We start from the raw sequence: 8,004 nt of genomic DNA on the forward strand, positions 1-8,004 counted from the left end.
TTTTAGTAGCCTATAACTTTAAGAGATAGGTCATGATCTAAGGATACGGGCCGTGCTCTCTAAGATAGGTTATATCTCTATTGATTAAATACCAAATCAAGAGTATATTAAGAAGAATACTGGCTGTCTATCAAGAGAGCAGTTGAGATCCTGAGAATTTTCTTTCATACTTGCATACAACTTTTAATAGTTTTCTTTATTTGCTTTCTTATTAATTTAAGTAGTCTCTTAATTAATCTTTATCTTACTCTCTAATCTAAAATTAATCGACTTAAACGTAATTAACACAATCCTTGTAGATACGATTCCAACTCACTACTATCTATATAGTTTTGAGTTAGTGATTTATTTTTGATGCCTATGACAGCGATCAGAGTTGTAGGAGGATTAATTATCAATTAGATTGCCGATTGACTCAATTTAATTGAGTAATAAGGTTTGGATCAAGTCTAATTGAATTAAATTTAATTTGATTGGATTTAGATTTGATTAGATCAAACCTAATTGAGTTATGAAATAATCCAATTGCAAGGGAGACTAATTTTTGATTTGATTAGGACTTAGGTTTAATTAATTCCTAATTGGATTAAGATTTTATTGAAGATATTGGGTTCCTAATTGGATTAGGTTCTCTCTTCTCTTTGGGTGGAACCAAATTGAAACACCAAGAGATCAAGTTGGACTGGGACTCTCTATCCTTGCACCAACCCCATCTCCATGCCAATATTCCTTATGCCATTTTAGGTTTTTGTGTGAGATTTCTTCATGCCAAAAGCTGATGTCACCCCTCTTCTCAATGCCAATTGGATAGAGATAAGAATTGGATTCAAAGAGGATTTCAATCCTTATCTTGAAGGAGTTTGATTTCACCCAAATTCTCTTGGATGCCATTTATAAAAGGGACCTTTCCTTTGTGTGTGTATTCAGATTTTTATCGTGAGAATTGAGAGAAAGGGCATGAGACATCCTTAGGCATGGGATTTTGGGTGTGGAGGCTCCTAGGGTTTTCATCTTAAGCACAGGATCTTAAGGAGGGAGAAAAGAAAGAGTTTCTTCTTCTTTCTCTACCTTTTCTTCCTCCAAAATCTTCTTCTTCTCTGAGAGGGTCTAGAGATCTGTAGAAGATTTTTAATCAACCATCTAGAGTGGATCTCTGCAAGGAAGCTAGCATCCCAGGGAGATCAAGAAATCTCTGATCAGATCAAGAGCCTTGTGTAGATACCTGTAGAGGTTGGATACGTGTATGGCTCAAGAAACTAAGACATCCACGATCATCGACTGTGGTATAGATCGACCCATGCAAAGGTATGGAGATTATATGTCCTATTTTTGTAAATATGATCTTAGATCGGATTTCTGATGCATGTACTTGTTAGTATCATAGATCCATTGTAGGTGGTTTACAGATTAGATCTGATGCATGCTAGATTAAAAATAATTTTTGATCTAGATTTAATTTTTTATTGCTAAAATAAAATTTCAAAATAATACATGAAATTATCTAAACCAACAGTGATATCAGAGCTATAGTTTTTGATATGATCATGAATACATGTAATCTAAAATTTAATTTGCAAAAATTAGATCTGAAATATTTTAATAAGTTCAATATCGTTCTGACATTAGGTTGCCCTGACATAATCCTGTTATGTTGTACGATTGTTCTAGAACAATGTTGAACATCTTAGTTTGTTATATCTAAAATTTTTTACACATTATATATTAATATTATGTGTTTGTTTCAGATTCGAAATTTATTTCAAATCTGAAATAAATTTCTTTCCTTTCAGATCTGAAATTAGATTTAGAGCTAAAGTTGTTAAGTCCTGTTTTGTTCAAATTTGAAATTGGTTTCAGATCTAAATTTTGATTTGAATTGTTGTGTCAAGATTTGAAAATTCTATGATTTGGGTTCATGGATAGACTATTTTGGATCTTTAATTTGGTTAGAGTCTAAGAATTCTTGATTGGCACATGTTCGACTCAATCGAGATGAGCACTTAATCTGATCTAATAAAGGAGTTGGTTGTGATTAGGTCGGGTCTACTCTAAATTAAAACAATAGTTGTAGGATCAAATCAATTAACTTGCATGTGTGCTAAAATCTTGACCTATAATCTAGTCTTGGCTCAGTGGCTCGAGTTTCGATCACTTAGGTTAACCCAATTAGAAATTGATCAACATCAGTTGGTGTCTAAGGCAAATAATTTGATTGATGGTTATTTAATTAGGACCATTGCCATTAGTAGTGGAGAGCCTCCCATCAATCTCTTGCTTACCTGGCCAACTGTGATTACTTTTGAACTTAGGTGCCTGATGATTTGAGCTGAACCCATGCCTTAATCAACTAAAGATTTGTATAAGATGTAAATGATTAAAAGAGATCTAAATAAATCTCCTCACAAAATATTAAGTTTAGCAATCTTCCGCCATTATAGAGATGCGGGTGCTTTCCTGATATTGATCGTTCTCGATTGGTTACAGTGGTTCGGTTGCATCAGGAAGGTGCAACCACTCTATTGACTTTAGATGTCTTAGAATAGAGATAGGGTTGGGTTCAATAACTATTAAGTGAGAGATCCAATGATGGCTTTACACCTGCTAGTGAATGGTGGATCTGACTTAACTAAAAAATATACCAATAACCGTTAGATAAGACTATAGGACTTAGAGACTGAAGTTACTGTATCTTGCTTAGTGAAGCAATGGACAAGATGTTGTCCACTCATTAGTTTGTATGTCATCAATAACTATTAGATGAGGTACATGTAAATCAGTAGGACCACAGTATCCACTTGAAACCCTAATCGTATAGAAATTTTCATTTTCTACCTGAAGAGTGTGAGAGACTTAAGAAAATAGTGGGAGTCATGCGTGTTTATTAAAGTCCCTAAAACAAACTTATACTAAGTACAAATAACTAATTAGAAACTTTTCTCTCTGTAGTTAGTAATATCAACTTCCAACCCACTAGCCTGTATCCTAGATATAAATAGGTTGACCAGAACCAACTGTAAGGACTGGCTCAAGAACTTGAGAATAGTTCTTAGTTCTAGAAAATTGATCCATATTCTCGATTAGGAAATTCTTATGTTATTGGCTCGTCCATTTCTTGATCAATGAACTGTACTTGAAAGTGGATGGATGAAGATAATAGGGTTAGATGCTATATTTTGACATCCATGTCTAATGAGCTTCAGCATCAGCATGAAGATATGAAAATTGCCAAAGATGTGCTGACTCACCTATAAAAGTTATAGGATGAGCAGAGTCGCACAGCTCGTTTTGAGGTCTCCAGAAAACTTTTCAGAGCAATGATGCATGATGGACAGTCGGTCCATGATCATTATTTGATAATGATCAAAGACATCAAAGAGCTTCAGAAGCTCGAAATAATGATAGATAAGGAATTACAGGTAAATCTGATACTACAATCCCTTTCCTATTCGTATGGGCAGTTTATCGTAAACTACCATACGAATAAAATTGATTTCACCCTATCTGAATTATTGAACATGTTGGTAATAGTTGAAGGAACCTTGAAGAGTTCAAGGGGCACCATTCTTGTTGTGGACCAGGCTTCATCTTTCAAGAGAAAATCTACTTGAAAAAAGATGAAGAAGCTTGTGAAGAAGCAGAAGACTAAGAGTAGGCCAAAGAAGGAAGCTTCGAAGAAGGTCAGTGATAAAGAAAAATATTTTCATTACAATATCAAAGATCATTGGAGAAGGAACTGCCCTGCGTATCTGGCAAGTCTGAAGAATAAGAAGAAGGACACACCTACTGAAGGTATATTTGATTTGCTCATTATAGAAATTAATCTTATGGTTTCCTCTTCTTTTAGTTGGGTTTTAGATCTGATTCAAGTGCTCACTTGTGCACTTCTATGTAGGGTCTAGAGAAAGTTAGAGGACTGAGAAAAGGAGAAGTCACTCTTCGAGTCAGCAATGGTGCAAGAGTTGCTGCTATGGCTGTGGACACCTATCCTCTGCGACTATCGTTAGGATATATTTTACTTTTAAGAGACTGCTATTATGTACCTATGGCTTGTAAAAATTTGATTTTTATGTCTGTACTAGTACAGGATAATTATATTTTTAATTTTAATAAAAATTATGTATAATTTATTTTAGAAATAAAATTATTGCACGTGCCTTTTTGATTGACGGTCTCTACCATTTGCATGTCGATGTGAGTGTTAATGTTAATGAGCAAATAGTTAGTGCCATAGGATCTAAGAGACCAAGAGATAGCCTGAACTAAAAATATCTATGGCACCTTAGGCTGGACCATATAGGAGAGGACAGAATTAATAAATTAGACTAGGCCATATAGGAGAGGACAGAATTAACAAATTAGAGAAGGATAGTCTTCTCAGGCCATTGACTTCTGAGTCATATTTAGTTTGTGAGTCCTATCTCCAAGGAAAGATGGCCGAGCTGTCTTTTATGGGACATGAGAAAGTGTCACTGAAATATTAGCTTTGGTACACACTGATGTATATGATCCATTTGATGTGCAGGTTAGGGTGGCTATCTTTACTTCATAATCTTTATCGATGATTATTCATAGTATAGATTTGTATACTGGATGCGACACAAGTCTGAAGCCTTTAAAAGTTTAAGGAGTTTAGATATGAAATAGAAAAAAATTAAAAAACTCATAAAGATTTTTCGATCAGATTGAGAAGGTGAATATCTTAGTGAAAAATTTTATAGATATCTCAAAGATAATGGTATAGCCTCACAGTGGATACCTCCTTGAACACCTCAGCTCAAGGAGATATCCGAGAGAAAGAATCGAATCCTATTGGATATGATCTGATCCATAATGAGCTTCACAGATCTTCTGATTATTTTTTGGGAGATATGCATTACTTTCTATAATTTATCTTTTAAATAAGATTCTCTTTAAATCTGTTCCTACAACACCATATGAGTTATAAAATGGTAAGAAATCAAGCCTTGATTATCTCAAGATTTGGGAATGTTCGGACCATATCAAACAACAGTAGGTGGACAAGTTAAAGGCTAGATCAATTAGGACTCGTTTCATAGGATATCTTAAGAATTCATGCGATACTATTTTTACCTTTTACAGGATCACAATGTGATTATAAGCCATCATACTATCTTTCTAAAAAATAGTTTATCCAAGATGGAGGAGTGAGAGAAAAATTGATCTTAGAGAGAGAATCTCTGAAAAGCATCGAGTCCAAGAGCCTAAATCCATTTATAGTGAGCCAGTAGATGTGGAACCTCCTCTATCTCATAGATCTAATAGGGTCTCTCATCCTCTTGAAAGGTACTTAGGTATACTTACAGAGCATGTAGAAGAAACATTCTTTATGAGAGATAGAGACCATAGAGATGATCCCAAAACTTTTAATGAGTGCTGTTAGATGTAGACTTTGAGAAATAGAAGGAAGAATAAAGTCAGAAATTGACTCTACGCATTCCAACCATATCTAGACTTTAGTAGATCCACCTAAAGTATAGTACCTATTGGATGTAAATGGATTTACAAAAAAAAAATAGGTTCGAATGATAAGGTAGAGATCTATAAGGCAAGGCTGGTAGTGAAAGTTATAGTCAATGTGAAGACATTGACTATCAAAAATCTTCTCGTCGGTAGCCATGCTGAAATCCATCTGGACATTACTAGTTATTATAGCATACTACGATTATGAAATTTGATAGATGGATGTAAAAACTACCTTTCTAAATAGATATCTTGAGTAAGATATCTATATAGAGTAATCTATGGGTTTTATATCCAGTGATAATGTTCACAAAGTCTACAACCTATAAAGATCTATATACGGACTTAAGCAAGCATCTTAGAGTTGGAACACTTACTTCAATAATGTGATCAGATTGTTTGATTTTATCAAAAATGAAGAGGAGCCATGTGGTACAAAAGATCAATGAGAATGCTATCACATTCCTTGTACTGTATATGAATGACATCCTCCTGATTGAAAATGACATTCTCATATTGACCTCGATCAAAGTATGGTTGTCAAAAAAATTTTCTATGAAAGACCTAAGAAAAGTATCATACATTCTTGAAATTAAGGTCTATAGGGATAGATCTAAAAGAATGCTAGGACTTTCACAAAAAAATATGCATAGAGGAGGTACTGAAGAGGTTCAGCATGAAAAACTCCCAAAGAAGATTTTTGCCTCTTAGGTATAAGATTTATCTCTCTAAGAAGATATATCCTGCCACACCTGAGAGATCCAATGCATGAGCAATATCCTTTATGCTTCGACTATATGGGGTCTCATGATGTCATGCTATGTACTTGACCTGATATAGCCCTTGTCGTGAGTGTCACGAGTAGATATCAATCGAATCCAGACGAAGAGTATTGGATTGCGGTGAAGAATATCTTTAAGTACTTGAGAAGGTCTAAGGATTATTCTTATCTTTGAGGAGGATCGAGGCTGAAAGTAGAAGGATACACCGACTCGACTTCATTCTGATATTGATGATAGAAGGTCTACATCGGGGTGTATATTCCTATGTAATGATGGTTTGATCATTGAAAAAGTTTTTAAACAACTGATCATCACGGATTTGACCATCGAAGTCGAGTACAATGCTGCCTCTGAAGCTGCTAAAGAAGCATTCTAGTTCAAGAAGTTCCTCACGAAGCTAGGTGTCATGCCATCAGATGCTATCACACTACACTGTGACAATAACGATGCCATAGCCCTCGTTAAGAGTGAGATCTCACTAGAAGTCCAAGCATATAGAGCGGTGGCTGCACATCATATGCAGATACCTTGAGAAAAAGTTTGTCGAGATACAAATAGTGAATCCACATAGAATGTGATGGACTTGCTGACAAGCCTCTTAGCTAGTAGAAGTTCGAAGCTCATCTTAAAAAGATGGACTTAAGTATATGGCTAATTGACTTTATACAAGTGAGAATTTGTTGGATGTATGCCCTAGAATCCATTGTTGGCAGACGCATATTATAATTTTAGGGCATAAGTTTGTATTTGTAAACTTTATTAATTAATAAAAGGATAAATTTATTCAATCATATTTTTATGTGTCCATGATTCATTCAAAAGATTAACAGATGATAATGTATATTCTCAAGGGGTTAAAATTTGAGACATATATTATTGATAATTAATTCCTAAAAGCTTCCGATCAAAGGATCATCACGGAGGATAGTGATCGATATAGTTAGATCGGTGCATAGATCACCTTCCTTCAAGACAGATGTGCTCGAGTCTGTAATATGGGGATACTGGAATGAGAGTACATGTGGTTGTTAGAGAATAACTTATACTGAGTGTGACCAACACAAGAAACCACTTGAATGTCTCCTCATTTATCAGTGGTCTTCTCGATGCTATAGTATTATGAGTGGTCCTTCGACCAGCGGTGCCTCAGCTATTCGCAGTGAGGCTACTATAGTTTGACTACACATAAACTTGAACTCTTAGCCATTTGAATCCTTACGGTGTATGTTGGCTACTGTGGCTTCAGATTTATTTAAGAGTAGGATGCACTTGGATAGAATCTATCGATCTTGATAGAAAAAGAGAAGTTCTATATGATTCGTAAGACTGAGTTTAGAAAGTCTTCAATCAAAGCAAGTGTGAATATTGAAAAGGAGTTTCCACGAAATTCATAAATGAACGAGTTGAGCCAATCTGACATATGACTGACGTTAGATTTTGATGAGTTTTTTATGACCTCCGTCTAGTCGAAACTCACGATAGAAGATTGAATCATACGATAATTATGCTTAGAGGTTCAATACTTTCATTTTGCTGGATTACCACTACATACTACTAGGCATCACTGATGGATTATGAGACTCGTCGAGCATCATCTTGATGATTGATGATCTTTGATGGATAGATTAGAATTATTCCAACCCATCGAAAGGAGTTTCGATGAATTGTGATAGGATCACAGTATATCTAACTATCAGATAGAATAGAACTAATTAGGTCACACACAATAGAGATTCTTGTC

At 34.9% G+C, this 8,004-nt stretch overlaps 1 long non-coding RNA gene across 1 annotated transcript; it reads left to right on the top strand.

The window, feature by feature from the left end:
- Positions 1-988: 988 nt before the first annotated feature.
- Positions 989-4,074, top strand: LOC140857000 (uncharacterized). Its single transcript, XR_012140491.1, has 3 exons — positions 989-1,305; positions 3,529-3,789; positions 3,893-4,074. It is a non-coding gene; the product is annotated as an uncharacterized lncRNA (long non-coding RNA).
- Positions 4,075-8,004: the final 3,930 nt, after the last annotated feature.

Source organism: Elaeis guineensis, chromosome 4 (genome assembly GCF_000442705.2).
Source record: "Elaeis guineensis isolate ETL-2024a chromosome 4, EG11, whole genome shotgun sequence".
Taxonomy (NCBI): domain Eukaryota; kingdom Viridiplantae; phylum Streptophyta; class Magnoliopsida; order Arecales; family Arecaceae; genus Elaeis; species Elaeis guineensis.